General features: G+C 43.2%; 1 protein-coding gene and 1 long non-coding RNA gene across 4 annotated transcripts in view; one reads left to right on the top strand and one right to left on the bottom strand.

Annotated features, from left to right (window-relative positions):
• The window catches only part of LOC109689049 (uncharacterized), a 595734-nt gene that overhangs the window by 241268 nt on the left and 337721 nt on the right, over positions 1-16745 (bottom strand). The gene's annotated exons all lie outside the window — the stretch shown is intronic.
• The window catches only part of LOC141416318 (uncharacterized), a 45904-nt gene continuing 37018 nt past the window's right edge, over positions 7860-16745 (top strand). Inside the window, exon 1 of the long non-coding RNA XR_012441089.1 lies at positions 7860-16648. This is a non-coding gene — a long non-coding RNA (uncharacterized lncRNA). The remainder of the gene's footprint in view (positions 16649-16745) is intronic.

Here is a 16745-nt window from a genome sequence, read left to right as displayed (position 1 = left end):
GCCTGGGGAAAGTGCGTTGAATGACACCTGGCTCCTGGTTCCTGAGAGCGGCCACCTGCTTCTGCCTGAACTCACTGGGCTCTTCCCGCTTTCTCCTCGTGGACGTGGGTTTCCAACTGGGAATTCCAGACTCTGACCCATGGGGACGTCCTCTGACAACAGCAGAAAGGTGGCCTAGGCCAAGATAGGTCCCACTGATAGGTAACTGGTGGCCACAAGAGGAGTCAGCAGAATTATATTATTGTAATAAGTATTTAAAGGGCCAGACCCTGACATTGCAACAAGGAGAGCCAAACCAGTCTCCTCTCATTTCTCTTTTGATGCCAAGTTACAGGAACAGGGGATCAAAAGATCCCCGTTAAGATGTAGCTCAGTGGTAGAATACTTGCCTATCAGGCACAAGTAAAAAGAAATAAAGTACCCCTGAGGGAGTCAGGAGACCCTGTGTGTGACAAGGAAACCACAGTTTAGAAGAGAAGTAAGAAGTTCGGCAGCAAGCCAAGGCCAAAGCAGACTTTTATCCTCCCAGGCTCAGCATGAAAGGGAGCAACATGCAAGGCATGGAAGATGTGAGGATTTGTCTGTTCCTCATGCTCTTTCTTAGAAAAGAAAGAAAGAAAGAAACCCTTTCAAAATGTTAGCTGAATATAAGCAAAAGGAATGGAATTGCCTGCAAATATTCACAAAGAAATAGACCCCTACTGCCATTCAGAGGAACAGCAGGCCTGGGCCAGGCTCAAGTGGTAAAGAGCTGGATTCACAAGCATGAGGCCCTGAGTTCAAACCCCAACATAGCAAGAAAAAAAAAAAAGTAAACCCTGAAGGAAGAAGAATCTCATTTCTGTAGTAAACTCATTATGCATTTCTAATGCTATTCTTTTTTGGGGGGGTACTGGGATTTGAGCTCAGGGCTCCACACTTCCTAGGAAGGCCCTCTACTTAAGCTGCACCTGCATCCCCTCTTCCCCTAGCTTTTCTTTCCAAAAGGGTCTTCTGGTTTTGTCTTGAGAAACCTGGACCACAATCATCCCATTTCCATCTCCCTTGGAGCTGTGATGACAGATGTGGGCTGCACACTAGCTTATTGGTTGAGAGAGGGATTGGCCTGTGGTGGTGTTGGACTGTATCTTCCTGATCTCTGCCTCCCAAGTACCTGGGGTTGCAGAAATGAGCCACAGGGCTGGCCCTCAAATGCCCATTTTTCAATAAGGGGAGAGAGAGAGATACAGAGATAGAGAGAGAGAGACAGACACAGAGAGATAGAATGAATTTCAAAAATCATGAAGGGCCGGAAGTCATCTGAAAAGCCATGATATAATCATATCAAGAGGCTCTTTTATGCTAGACAGGCAAAATTAAATAAATTAGATTTCAAGCATTGATAAATCACACAGTAGCTGGGCACCTGTGGCTCACACCTATAATCCCTGCTACTCAGGAGGCAGAGAACAAGAGGATGGTGGTTTGAAGCCATCCCAGGCAGAAAATTCATAAGGCCTTATGTCAAAAATACCCAACACACACACACACACACAAACAGGGATGGTGGAGTGACTCAGGTGGTACAGAACCTGCCTACAAGGTGTGAAGCTCATGTGTGTTCACTAATTGTGTGTTTCCTCATCTCAGCAGGAACCTGGAAAGGACTGAGAGAAGGACAGACCCTTGGCCACCATGAGAATACTGGGCCATGTGATGTCACCCATTATTGTTGGTGATGGCACCACCAAGGGCAAAGCCCAAGAGACCTGGCCTCAGGCACAGGGGTGCAGAGGAGATAGGCCATGGCAGAACTCTTGTTTTTTTGCAGTACTGGGACTTGAACTCAGGATGTACACCTTGAGTCATTCCATCAGCCCTTTTTGTGATGGGTTTTTTTGAGATGGGGTCTCGCCAACTATTTTGCCCAGGCTGGCTTCCAGCCACGATCCTCCTGATCTCTGCCTCCTGAGTCACAGTAAAGGAGGGCCCATGTGCTGGTTCAGGTGAGGGTGGTCAGAGATCAGAGACCTGGTCGAGGAAAGTCCACAAACGTTTGCTTCTGTTTTGTTTCTACTGATCAATCGATTGAATCATTTCTGAGGAAAAAGCGTGCATTTGGGAAGTTTGTGTCTGGCCAGTGCACAGGTGTAAAAGGAAGGGGAGGGCACCATGACACCCTCCAAGTGCATGGGGCAGGGACAGGAGAGCAGCTTCTCTAGAACCCAAAGCTTTGTGAGGTGGGAGCTGTGTGATCACTGCCATTTACCAGGATTCTAGCCCACAGGGTTTTGGCTGTTTTCCTTTTATTCAGTTGGTGTATTTGGGGGGTAACTGGTGTCAATAGCGGTTGTCTGACAGAAAAACACCTCCATTCTGTTATATAGAGAAAATACTTGTGATTTTGACTGTACGCTTGGAAACGGAGCACCATTTTAAAAACTGATCTGTATTTCAGATCTCCTAGCATAGTCAACCTTAAACCCTTGGATTTCCTGAGCTACAGAAGTGTCTTTGCTTGTTTAACATTTGTCTCTTTAGGTACTTTTCTGAATTTGTACTATTGAGGTGACTCAGAATGCCACCCCTCAATCATTTAAGGAAAGTGACTGGTGAACAGACAGAAAAAACATGCTGTGGCCTGGCATCTGCATTGGGGACAGTGTGGTGGCACTGAGCCTGGAAGTTGTAGGGACTGTTCTATGTCTCTCTGGTGTCAGAAATGCGTTGTGGGACACCAGGTTTGTGCTGGAGAATTGGTTGGTGTTCAGTAAACAGCACACATGTGGTGTCATTAGTGAGGGCAGGACAAGGACAGGGCAGCTCAGGTCAGAACCCAGTCTGTAGGACAAAGCCTGCTGCTGCTGGGAGGAGGGAACATGGATAGGGGAGCCCTAGGTGTGGGGAGGCCCCAGAATGAAGTTTCCTGGCTGCTCAGGCTTCCTCCGTCCCTCCCTGGGAGTGAAGCCCTGGGCTGTCTCTGCACAGTGACAGTGGTGTCTAGGGTCAGACTTGTGTTCACCTTGCGAGCCTGGGTCCCTTGTGAACTGTGGGTGAAGCAGCTGCTTCCCTGAGTTCGTTTCCTTTGTAGAATCTCTCTCTGTCTCTGTTTCTGTCTCTGTCTCTGTCTCTCCCTCTCTCGCTATTTGAAAAGAGGGCATTGGAGGGTTCCACGTGGCTCATGTCTGTAATCCCAGGTCCTCAGGGGGCAGACATCAGGAAAATTAGGTACAAGGCCAGCACAGTTCATACCCTGTCTCAATCATTAAGCTGAGTGTGGTGGCACACATCTGTCACCCCTGCTCCAAGGGAGGGGTAAATAGGTCGATCGTGGTCCAGGCCTGCCAGGGCAAAACCAGAAGACCCCTTCTGTTCTTCTGAAAGGCAGTAGTGGTCTATTTCTTTATGAATTTTCCAAATAATGTTTGCAGGTGGCACGTTCCTCTGGGAGTGTAGTACCTCAGGTCTCCACTCCTTTCGATTATATTCAGTGTTTTCACGGGTGTTTTTTCAATGTTCAGCGCTAAGAAAGAGCAAGCGGAAACGGACAAATCCTCACGTCCTCCAGGCCTTGCATGTTGCTGCCTTTCATGCTGAGCCTGGGTAGTTAAAAGTCTGTTTTGGCCTTCACTTCTTGCAGACCTTCTTCGTTCTGTTCTACAATACGTTGTTTCCTTGTCACACACAGGGTCACCTGACTTCCTCGGGGACTCTATTTCTATTTATTTGTCCTTGTGCATGACAGGCAAGTGTTCTACCTCTGAGCTGCAGCCCAACAGCAGGGGTTCTTTCAAACACCATCATTTCTAAAGTACTTTGCTCCTTAGCCTCCCATAACTTAATGTATCTTTTAATGCTTGGGTAGGTAGGTTTAGCTTTTACCTCTAGGTCTTTGCTCCATATTTTATTTCCTCCTACTACTCATTCCTTCTCTCTTCATGCTTCTTCTTTTGGTGCTCAAAAAGAACTGCATCCGAACCTTTAAAAACAAAATTTCGAATAAGGTAAGCGTTCCACTTCTTTGTCTTCCATAGGGATTTCTGCTTTTCCACTTTTCTGAGCATTTAAAAAAAAATAGGTTGCTTTTTCTCATTAAGTGATTTTTATCCTCCTGTCCAAAATTGCTCTGCCATGTACATTTAGGAATCTGGGCGTGTTGGTCTGGTGTGGCATTTATGTCTCTGTGTCTATGCCCGCTCCACTGGATTTTGATTACTGTGCCCGGGTGCAGGTATTTATTTGTGGATTGTGCACCTGCATTCACAAGGGACATTGGCTACATCTTCCCAGTGTCCATCTTTGCTGCCAGCTTAAATTTGGCCTCTGAGTGAATCTGAGTCTTCCCTTGTCTTTGGTTTCTGGAGGAGCTTAGTAGTAGGCTGATGTTCATTCTGCCTTAGGTGGTAGGAATTTCACAGTCCTCTGAACCAGCTGTCTGGTTGTCTTTCATTTGTGGGGGATTTTTTTCATTATTGCGTTAGTCTTGTTAGTTGTAATTCTCCTCATAGTTTGTATTTCTTTGCCACTCAGTCTCAGTAGATTCTGTTCCTGGACATTTCTCCTCCTCATTAGTACACCATTCCCAAGTAACGATAGAGACTGCTTCAGTAAGCTGTCAGACATTCACTTGTTCCTGTTGTGATCTGCTGTTATTTCACAGCTGCCGTACTGTTGTAGTGGGAAAGTATAGAGAAAAGCAGCATTCTAGTGACCCCTGGTTTGGATTCATTTTGAGGAAGCCTGTATCCCTGGGCTGGGTTTCATAAGTCCTTGTCATTTTCACCCTTGTAAAGTTTAATCAAGGAGTCAGAGAAACACTGTGTTTTCCTTTCCCCAGACACTGGACCTGTAACATCTTACTTTGTTATGCTTGGTGGTTGCACTTTCTTTTGGAGGCAGGACTTAAAAACAGAATTCACGGGGCATATTTAAAAATGACAAGACATTCTTGAGGAACACGCTTAGGCTCTAGGTTCTGGTCAAGTTCATATTACAGGAAATTGCAAGGCAGCTGGTATCCATTCCAGAACAACTGTCAGTGTGTCTTGTCCATAAACACGTTATCTCATGGGCTCAATTTTGTCCTTCTCATAGGTATGAAATGGGATCTACTTGACATTTTCTTGTCTCTTCATTACCATGTGCCTGGATCTTCCTTCACACAGGGTACTTTACCTTCTGATAAATACGTTTTGGTCATTTCCCCATTTTTTCATTTTTACTCTGTGCAGACATCCTTTTATAATTGCACGCATTGTAGATATTTCACTTCTCTGTTGTGTTTGCCACCATAATTTTAATGTTTAAATTTGTCAGACCATTTCTTTTGACTTGCTGTTTTTATTATGAGAAAATTCTCTATTTATATTGTTTGTATTTTTGACATTCCTGGGGTTTGAACTCACATTTGCTAGGCAAGTTATCTACCATGTGAACCACACCCCTGGCCCTTTTATTTTTTCAGGTAGAATCTCCCACTTTGCCCAGGTTAGTCACAAACTGCCGTCTTCCTATCTGTACTTCCCCTGTACGGTGGATTCCAGACATGTAACATGCCACCTGGCATTCGTGTTTAAATTTTGTTTCTTTTTTTTTTTTTGGTGGTCAGACTGGGATTTGAACTCAGGGCTTCACGCTTGCAAAACTGGTCCTCTAGTGTAGCAGAGATGAGGATCAGAAGAGAACAGACTAGGTCTGAGTCCTGAGAAAGTAGCAGGAAGGTAGGGATGCCATCAAAAAGAGATAAAACCTGAGAAATCTGAACATGGGGAAGGTCACGTAGCCCTAGGGAAAAGTAGGCAATAAAATTAAATATAACCACATATGGATTAGACCTTGCTTTTTGCTTCTGTAACCTGCTTGCAAGGGTATATAAGGTGAGACCCCTTTGTCCTTGGGGCTCAGTACCCTGGGTCTATGCTGGCACAAAACGTTGCTTCCTGCTAATTGCCGCAAGGGACCCGTATCTCAGCTAGTGACCTCTGCAACACGAGTGCTTGAGTCACACCTGCAGTCCATTTTGTTCTCATTTTGGAGATACGGTCTGGTGCGCTACTTTTGCAGACTGGCTTCGAGCCATCATCCTCTTGCTCTCTCTCTCCTTAGTGTGCAGGATAACAGTCTGAGCCACCTGCACCTGGCTCTGTTTTAATTTTAATGCACTCATAATTCATGGGCTATCGTGTGGTCGTTCAGTACTTGCATACAATGGGAACAGAGTAGATCAGGCTACTTCCTATGTCCTAACATAGTTTCGTTTTTCTGTATTGGGTACATCCAAAATCCTCTCTGGTACATTTTAGAATATACAGTAAATTTTTTCAGTAATGGTTGCGTTATTGTGCACTTTTGATCATTTATCCTTCAACTAAATTTGGTCTGTCTCACAGTAGGTTCAAGCTTTCAAATGTTGGCTGTTCCTGTAATTGCAGAGGATGTGCTGCATGCCCCAAGCAAGCAGTTGTGACAGTGGGCTTAAAATATTGTGTCCAGGAAACTCAGTAGAGAATCAGTGCCCAGGGAACTTTTGGACACTGGTCACCAAGGCTTGCTATAGTAGTCATGTCAGAAAAGCGCAAACTTTCACAGGGAAGCAAGTGGAGAAGATACATACTGTTTGCATGAACTGTGTAGGCAGGCTAAGCTCCTCTCCTCAGCTCGATGGCTGAGGTCTGAGCCCAGAGGTTGAAGGGTGTGTTCTATGTGTCCCTGATATCAGAATTGAATTGGGGAACACCATATTGGAGATGGAGAATTGGTTGATATTCAGTAAGCACCATATATGTGGTGTCACTAGTGAGGGCAGGACAAGGACAAGGCGCCTCAGGTCAGAACCCAGCCATTAGGACAAAGTGTGCCATTGTTGGGGAGGGAACATGGTCTTGGGAGCCCTTGGTATGGGGAGGCCCTAGAATTAAGTTTCCTCCCTGGTCAAGTTTCCCTCCGTCCTCCCTGGGAGGAACCCTGGGCTGTCTCTGCACAGTGACAGTGGCCTCTAGGCTCAGACTTGTGTTCAAACTTCTGAGCCTGGGTCCATTGTGAACTGCGGGTGAAGCAGCTGCTTCCCTGACCTTCTCCCTTGATTCCTTTGTAGAGTTTCAGTATCTCTCTCTCTCTCTCCCTCTCCCTCTCTCTGTACTGGGATTTGGACTCAAGGCCTTGAACTTGCTAGTAGGCACTGTTACCAGTTGAGCCACTCCAATATCCTTGGGCAGCTTCAAACCAAATCCTCACGTCTCTGCTTCCTGAGTACCTAGGACTACAAGAGTAACTCAACAGTGCCCAGCCAGGTTTATATTTTTATGTTGAAAATATTATTCTTACTTTTGTACCCAAATGGTAAGGGAACATAAAGTTTTTACACAGTGGTAATAAATAGGTGGTTAAATTCAGATTTAGTATGAAATTTTGATAGTAGTTGAATTTATCAGATTTTTCATGTATGTGGGTTTGGGTTTTGTTTCTTTTGCTTTGTTTTTTTGTTTTTTGAGAGTGTGTGTGGTGGTGCTGGGGTTTGAACTCTTGCTCTCACACTTGCTAGGTAAGTGCTCTAAAATTTTAGCCACTTGGATAACCCTCTTTTGTGTGGGGTATTTTCGAGATAGTGTCTGGTGAACTGTGTGACTGAGATGGCTTCAAACATTGATCCTCTTCTTCCCTGCCTCCAGAATATCTAGCGTTACAGGTGTGAACCATTGGCTCCCATTTGGATGTATATCTATTGTGTTATTTGTCAACATTCAAAATCTAATTTATTTAGTTTTGCCTACCTATTAAACAGCATGTTTGTATGATTATAACTTGCCTTTACTGGTGATCGCAGACACTACAAATTTTTTCTATGTGGCCATTCAGCTCTCTCTCCTCCCTCCCTTCCTCTATTTCTCTCTCCCTCCCTCCCTCTCTTTCTTTCCCTCCCTCCCTCTCTTGTTCTCTCTCTCTCCTCTATATGTATATTCTATAGATAGACAGATACATATTTATGCCTAGCTCCAAATTCATTGCCTCTCTGAAATGTTTGTGTAAGTATTCATACAGCTTGAATATCCACAGTACTTGTGCTTACACTTGCAGCTCATCTTAGAGGTATCATTTTATATTTGCTAGTGTTTTAAAATCTGGAAAGCAAAAGACATCCATGCATTGTGCATGATGGACCCTTGAGCTATACATAAATGTAACACAGATGCTCAACGTTTGGAAAACAGTGAATGTGGAGAGAGTATTAAGAAACCGTATGTAAGGCTGGACTCCAGTGTCTCATGCCTATAATCCTAGCTATTCAGACACAGATACAGAGGATTGTGATTCGAAGCTAGCAGGAGCAAATAGTACCTGAGACCCTATCTTGAAAAAAAATTTTAATGGGCTGGCAGAGTAACTCGAGTGGTAAGAGCGCTTGCCTACCAAGCATGAGGCCCTGAGTTCAGACCCCAGTATCACCAAAAAAAAAAAAAAAAGCAGAGAAAAGAAACTCCATGTGACTATACCTCCTTTGATGACTTTGTCAGTGTCCCCTCCTGTTGAGTATTCAGTCCATTCACCTTCAGGTAGTCGCTACAGGATATGAAGGCTATGGTTGTCCTGACTACAGGAAAATGTAAGAGTGCTGTGAATGAATATATGTGAAATCATTTGGAAAGACACTGTAACATACTGTACTTTTGTTACAGAAGTCAAGCAGAGAGAGGCTCTGTGAACATGAAGAAGGCTGTCGATGGGGAGAAGCCTTCAGCCTGACTCATGAGAGTATGAGTAAGAAAATTCCTGGAGTAACGCCATGTGAAAGCCATGTGTGTGGAGAAGTCCTTGATGGTCACTCACCGGTAAATGTGCCCCTCAGAGATCACAATGGACACAAAACAATCGAGTACCCAGATTAGGGAGAGAATCCATGTAAATACAAGGAACAGGGAAACTTTCCCTTCTCCCCAATGCCTCGATAAAAATGAAAGCACTCGCACTGGAGGGAAAACCCTATGAACGTAAGCAATGTGATAAAGCCTTCAGATATCTCCATTGTCTTCAAATTCATAAAAGGATTCACACTAGAGACAAACACAATTAATGTAAGCAATGTGGGAAAACCTTCAGGAAATACAGTGTCCTTCAAGGCCATGAGAGAATTTACACTGGTGAGAAACCATGTGTTTCAGCTATGTGGAAAAGCCTTCACGCTACCCAAGTATCTTCAAAGACATACAAGAATTCACACTGGAGCAAAACCCTACGTATATAATCAGTGTGGCAAAGCCCTCACTGAATCTTAAAACCTTCAGACACATAAAAGATTTCACAGTGCAGAGAAACCTTATGGCTATCAGCAATGTGGGAAAGCCTTCACTTTGCCCAGTTACCTGCTATAGCACAAAGTCGTTCACATAGGAGACAAATGCTATGTATGTACGGAGTGTGGCAAGGCCTTTACTGCATCCAGTTGCCTTCAGAGACATCAAAGAATTCACAGTGCAGGGAAGCTTCATGTGTGTCAGCAGTGTGGGAAAGCCTTCATTTCCCCTTCCCTTGGAAGGCATGAAATAGTTCACAGAGGAGAAAAACCCTATGTGTGTTAGCAATGTGAAAGCCTTCAGTTCTTACAGCAGCATTGACAAACATGGAAAAGCTCACACTGAAAAGAAAGCCTGGTAATATGCTGAATGGTGCAGAAACTGTCTGGTGAGTACAAGAAACAACTTACGCTGGAGAAAAGATCTGTCTGTGTAAACAATATGGGAAACCTTAATTGACCCCAGTTCCATTTCATGCCATGATGGGTTAAAGGTGGACAGAAATGCTATGGATGTAACTTGGGATCATCCTCAATCATTCCACTTCCTTTTACACACATGGAAGGATCGACTCTGGGGAGAAACCCTAAATATTGGGTGTGAGAAGGGTTCATTCTCACCTGACATTCATAGGACTTATGTTGACAGTAGAAAGCATCTAGGAATGCCTGCAGTCATCTAAGTTGAATTCACAGATACAACAGCACACCATATGGGAAGAAGCCTCTTGAATGGAAGTCTAAGTCTTCACTTGGCCCACATGGAAGAAGAACGCACACTATATCAAAATAATGTGAATGTGAAAGATACTCCAAGTTGTCAGTTTTGTTGGGCTTGGTGCTATGTGCCTGTAGTCCCAGCACTGGGGAGCCTCAAGTGAAAGGATCTCAAATTTGAGTGTACTTTGGGCTACACTGCAACACCCTAAGACAAAGAAAACTTTTCAGTTTTACTAAATAACTTAAACGTCCCATGACTATTCAGTTGTAGTGAAATCCTATGAGCCTAAGTGATTTGAGGAGACGGGAGACAAGGGCACTTGTGTAATTTCTGCAGAATGCTCCAGAAAATACCTTATGTTAGGAAATATGATAAAAGTTATACATGCATTGTTTGTATTAGTGGCTGATTTTTAATATACACATCTTTAGGCTGTGTGTCTCTCATTCTGAATCTTGAAAGGAAACGTGGCATAATTGTGTAAGTACCATTTAGGCAATAGAGTATACGTGTTATAGGTGCTATTTATTTTAGTCACACCAGATAATAAAATTATTTTGTGCTACTAGCCTTGGCATATTCTGGATGTTTTTTACATTTTATGTATCTTTCATCTTTTTGATGGACAAAATGACATTTTGGGGTAGGATGCTGTAGGTCGTACAACTCGTGTAGAAGGCATAGGGCCCTGTGTTCTATCCCCGGCACTGAAAAAACTGTATTTTATATTTGACTTTTTGATTTTTGTTTTTAGTACCGGGCCTTCTCCTTGAGCCACTCCACAGCTCTAATTTTGGGAAGGGTTTTTCAAGATAGAGTCTTGCAAACTTTTTGCCCAGGCTGGTTTCAAACTGCCATCTTCCTCATCTCTGCCTCCTGAGTAGCTAGGATTTCAGGCATGAACCAAAGACACCCAGCTGTATTTTTTCTTTAAACATGTTTTTTGTGTGTGCTTCATACAAATTGTTTGAACTTTGTCACAACGTTCGGACTAACAAATGTTATGTTTTCATTTACTAAGAAGATAGGTGAAAAATTCCACGGTGTCCTGGACCAGATCGTTTATAATTTTGCCAAACTTTTCATTTAGTTCTGAGATTCATATTTATCATGAAGAAAAATTAGGTGTTTTCTTCCTCATGTAAATTTCGTTTTTCATGATTACATTATTAAAACTTTTATAATTGGATCCTAATTTCTGTTTCATGCCTCAGACCAAAAATGAAATCATGCTGTTTTGAGGCACCCCCTCCCAAAAGCCACTACAACTATATCTTATGTCAATCAGAGTATGTGAGAGGGCTGGTGGAGTGGCTCAAGCGGTAGAGCACCTGCCTGGCAAGTGTAAGGCCCCGAGCTCAAACCCCAATGCCACAAAAAAAATTGTGAAAAACAGAGTATGTGAATTATAGCAGAAAATAGGTCCACAGACCATAAATAACTGTTTTATCAGAGAATTCTGAGTAGAATTTGTGGGGGTTGTTGCTATTGGTTTTGTGTGTGTGTGTACCCAGGGCCTTGCACATGCTACAATAATGTAATTCATTGGCTACACACCGAGCCTCATGGCCAGGACTAGTGTTTGCTTTAGGGGAATTGATTGTTACTGACCATCAGATGCCCTGGAAGGAAGAAATTCTGTCTTTGGAAATTATAGTAGTTTTTACCTGCAAGGCAGAGATAATGAAGTGCCAGTGTGTTTTGTCAATTGTAATATATGTGAACAGGATGTCTTTGTTGTTTTTGCTTCATCCATCCCTGTCACTGAGAAGCACTACCTGCCATCAGAGCAGTGGAACACACTTCTCAGCAAGGCTGTAAGTGTGAGGCCAACTCCAGTGTTTGCACTGTTTTTGCCTGTGAAGTGATGTCACAACCATGTGAACACATATGTCAGCGAAGAACATTGTTAAGCTGTGCAGATTAGAGAAGTTTCCTAGGAAGAATCCATCTAGAGCTCCTGTTCTCTTGCCGCCAGCTGCTGGTAGCCTGAACTCTGGCACTAAGGAGCCTCAGAACACCCAAAAGTCTTCCAAGAGTCTGGGGCACAGTCCAGACCCAAACCATCTTGAGCGTGATGGCCACTCCAATAGTCCCACATGTTACTGGCTCCTGTCATCTTGAGTGGGAAAACTTCTAAGTGACACCATCAAACTTTGTGGACCATCCTTATCTCACTTAAAATATATAACTTCATTTAGCTACACAGCTGGTGTTGAAGACTTCCTTTTCAATCTCTGAGCGTAGGAGAGCAGTATGTTTAGGCAAAGTGTCAGAGTACAAACCTAGGAAGGGACTGAGACAAGATCACTGTCGATGCAATCCTTGCTCACTTGAAAAGTAGACCTTTCGTGTAACTTTTGAGTGTCCTCACTCACCAGCTGTGTAGACTACAAATGACAAATAATCCAGGCTCTCTGCTCTCAACAGAGACATGGGGAAAATATAATTTTTGGAATGCTATTGCTGATTCATTTGTGAGAAACACAAGGTGGAGGACAAATGGTCAGTCTTCTTTTCATCCGGTGGAAATGAAGGCAGTAAGAAAAGTCCATGGTGGCAGGTGACACTATAGAAGCTGGCGTATGTGTTCACCTTTTCTATGGAAAGGCACTGTGCTAGTGGTGAGAATGTCCTCACTGATCATTTCTGTGGCCGTATCCAGTGCTTCTTCACCCCTATGTCATCTGCTGCTCCTGTGTAGATGACAACAGTGGGGGCACTGCAGACTGCCTTGCCTGTTGTGGGTTTGCCCATTGTGAGTCTCTAAAGCGATACAGGGTAGATCCAGTGCAGTTATATACTTAGAGATACAGAAATAAAACACATCTACCTTAAGTCTACATAATTCACTGCAGTTGGAAAGCAACTTCTCTGTGCTTTAGCACATCAGTTTTCAATGGCTGAATGCTTTAACACATGTGATGTTCAGACGTGAGGCTCTGGGACTGGAGACTTCTTTTCTTTGGGTGACATGTCTCTGTTGTACTCCTTCATGGTCACTGAAGAATTTTTAGACTACTCCTTTACATATGGACCTTCATTCTGTTGTGTATAGAGTGAGTTGTGCAATGTGTACTGGCTTCTTGTTTGAGGGAGGGTTTTGGTCATGTGTACAACTTTAGCTCAGCGTGGGTGATTCCTGTGGGTGGAGTGACTGCTGAGCAAATCCACTGGGAATTTCCCAGAAACCATCAAAGTAATTCTAGATCCTGAAAGTCCACTTATCTGAGTACAAACAAGGTGAGCAGCAGGCAGAGTTAGCATTTTGAGTACCGTCCTCACTTAGTGGAAAAGGAAGTACATTGTTATCCTCAAGGGGGAATTTCAGTGTCTGTAAGGGTAGCTCAATGCATTGTATTCCAGTGATCCACAAAGTCCACTTTGCTGTCCATGGTGTCAGTTTAATGAGCTGGCATGTCAGCACATGTTACGAAACATAGTAGAAAAGGAACGCCTTTGTGATTTATTATGGAACAGAGGAACTCCACTGTTCATCCATTTCTTCATTATGTTTTCTTCACGCTGTTGACAGAAATTATGGGGTCTCATATGGTAATAACTCAGTTGCTCCTGCCTACCGTTCCCCCCAATTTTTCCTTTCCTCGTACAAGCCCACAGCTGAGGGTGTAGCTCAAGTTTTCAGTCCTCAGTACCATAAAAGAAAGGGAGGAAGAAAGGAAAAGTCAAGGACCACAAACTTTGCCCCAAATCACATCCTCATGTGTCTGGGGCACTGTGGTTTGTGTTTTTATGCAGTTTTACTATTGAGACATCTACTCAGAGTTTGTTTTCTGTTTGTTTGTTTTGTGGTACTGGTGGTTGGTCAGCACAGGGCTTCATGCTTTCATGCTTCTTAGGCAGGTGCTCTACCACTTGAGCCACGTCTCTAGCACTACTAGTCAGTTTTTAGTATCACAGTGGTCACCAGAGAATGGATGTGGAGGCTCCCACATCTTACCAGTTTCCACACAAAACAGCAGTTCCTTGAGCTCCACAAACACTGAAAAGCATCTCAGGGTGTCTCACAACAAAGAGTCTCACAAGGTGAAAGTTTTAGCAAGGATTTATTTTAGCATGGCAGGAAAAGGTATAGAAAGGGGGGGGGTCCAAGAGAAAAAGAAACATTTCTTGCCTTCACGGTCTTATACTGGAGAGCTGGGGGATACACCTGATCAAAGCTCATGGGTCAGGGTGGCTGAGATGGCAGTTGGGTCTGCGTGGCTGAGACCATCCTGGCCACCCAAATCACAGATAATAGGCGTGCTTTAGAACTTCCCTTTGCTAGACATGATTGTTCTCCTCCCATCTAAGGATCCTTGCAGCTTGTTAACATCTCAAAGAGGAAAGCAGAAGCAGGCAGCTCCTCTTTGTCCCCCAGTTTCTGTAACTTGCTTGGAAAGGGAGATTGGAGGGGGCCAGCTGCTCTGGCTCTCCTTGTTCCAGTGTCAGAGTCTGACCCTTTAAATATTGATTAAAATATAATGTATCTGTGTCCTCATTTATCCATGTTCCTCATTCACCCCAAACGACTTTGGTCCCTTTTAATCTAAAAAGGGGTGCAGAGGAGTGACAGTCCAAATCTTCTATAGCTACTTCTGGCTGAGTTTGGGTGCTGGAACTACCTAGAAGGAAACCAAAATGTCATTTTTCTATTCTAAGTTTAGGAGATGACCAGGAAATGTAGTTGGCAGAAAATTTAGTGTAAGGGCTGTCAGGATCAAGACCAGGAGACATCAAGTTATTCTTTTACTAAAAGAGAAATTAGTGAAAAACATGCTTTTGTAAGTATGGCCATTTTCACAATGTTGGTTCTACCAATCCATGAGCATGGAAGGTCTTTTCCATCTTCTGATGTCTTCTTTGATTTCTCTCTTCAGTGGCTTATAGTTTTCATTAAAAACATCTTTGGTTTCTTATTCAAGCACCTTATTCTGAGGTACTTGATTGTTTTTGAGGCTATTGTAAATGGAATTGTTTCCCTGATTTCTTTCTCAGTCTGTGCATTGTTGGAATATAGAAAAGCTACTGATTTCTGTATGTTAATACTTTGCCAAAAGTTTATGATTTCTAGTAGGCTTTTCTTTTTGGTAGAGTTTTTGGGGTCTCTTAGGTATCAGATCATGTCATCTGCAAATACGGATAGTTTGAACTCTTCCTTCCGAATTTGAGTCCCTTTTATTTCTTGCTCTTGTCTTATTGCACTGGCTAGGAATTCCAATCCTATATTGAATAGCAGTGGAGAAAGCAGATAGTCCTGTCTCATTCCTGACTTTAATGGGAACGGTTTCAGTTGTTCTCCATTTAGTTTGATGTTAGCTCTAGGTTTGTCATATATAGCCTTTATGTTGAGGACTGTTCCTTCTATTCCTAGTTTCTTCAGAGCCTTTACTATGAAAGGGTGTTGGATTTTGTCAAAGACTTTTTCTGCATCCGTTGAGGGGATTGTGTGGTTTTTGTCCTTGCCTCTGTTTAGGTACAGTCTTACATTTATAGATTTACGTATGTCGACCCATCCTTGCATCCTTGGAATGAAACCAACTAGGTCATGGTGTATGATCTTTTTGACATGTTTTTGAATTCTGTTTGCCAATATTTTGTTGAGAATCATTGCATCTATATTCACTAATAATATTGATATATAATTCTCTTTTCTGGTTATGTTTTTATTGGGTTTCAGAATGAGTGTGATGCTGGCTTCATATAATGAGTTTGGTAGCGTTCCTTCCCTTTCTATTTCCTGGAAAAGCTTAAGGAGTGCTGATGTTAGACTTCTTTACCTGTTTGGTAAAATATGGCTATGAATTCACCAAGTCCTGGGCTGTCCTTTGTAGGGAGACTCTTTTTTACTCTTTCAATTTAATTGCATGTAATAGGACTATTTAGGTAAGTATCTTTTTGGTTCAATTTTTATTGGTTGCATAGGTCTAGGAATTTATCCATTTCATCTAGATTTTCCAGTTTACATGAAAATAAGTTTTCAAAGTACTCTCTATTTTATGGGTTTGCTTAGTCGTAGTGGTTATGTCCCCTTTTTCATCTCTGGTTTTATTAATTTGGGTCTTCTTCCTACTATGCTATGTCATATTGGCTAAAGGGTTTATCAATTGTGTTAATACAGTCAAAGAACCAACTTTTTGTTTCATTGTACAGTTTGTTTGGTTTCAATTTCATTAATCTTGGCCCTGCTCTTTCTCTCCATCTGCTGGTTTGGGGTTTGGTTTGTTCCAGTTTTTCTAGGAGATTAAGATGCATCATTAAATTGTTTATTTGCTCCACAGCTAACAGAAGGCGTGAGCCAGCAGGCTCTAGCCCCACAGAACTGAGCTCCCTGAAGCCCATGCAGGAGATGGGGCCATGGAACGATGGCTGCACATGGGCTTTGTTCTCCTATTCTGGCAGCAGTGCCCCAGGACTAAGATTCCAGAAGCCCATATGGGAAAGCAGGACCCAAAACTCCCACAGCCTGCTGGCTTGGTTCTCCATGTGGGCAGCAGTCCCACAAAACTGTACTCGCTGATGCCCATATAGGAAATCAGGGCCTGGAACACCTGTTACCTGCAGACTTTGGTCTCCTAAGCCAGCAGCAGCTGCTGTGGCCTCTGGAAGCCCAATCCCCAACAAAAGTAGACCCCTGGGCCTCTTGAGTGATGCGATTACAGGTGAGCACTACCATGCCCGTCTTCACGCTTTTTAAATCAAGAGTGATAATGAGAAATACATTAGTCTGAATAGCCATGTTATAAACAAACTATTGAG

This window comes from Castor canadensis, chromosome 14 (genome assembly GCF_047511655.1).
Source record: "Castor canadensis chromosome 14, mCasCan1.hap1v2, whole genome shotgun sequence".
Taxonomy (NCBI): domain Eukaryota; kingdom Metazoa; phylum Chordata; class Mammalia; order Rodentia; family Castoridae; genus Castor; species Castor canadensis.
Note: the sequence above shows the minus strand (reverse complement) of the source record. Positions and strands in the feature narration are given on the sequence as shown.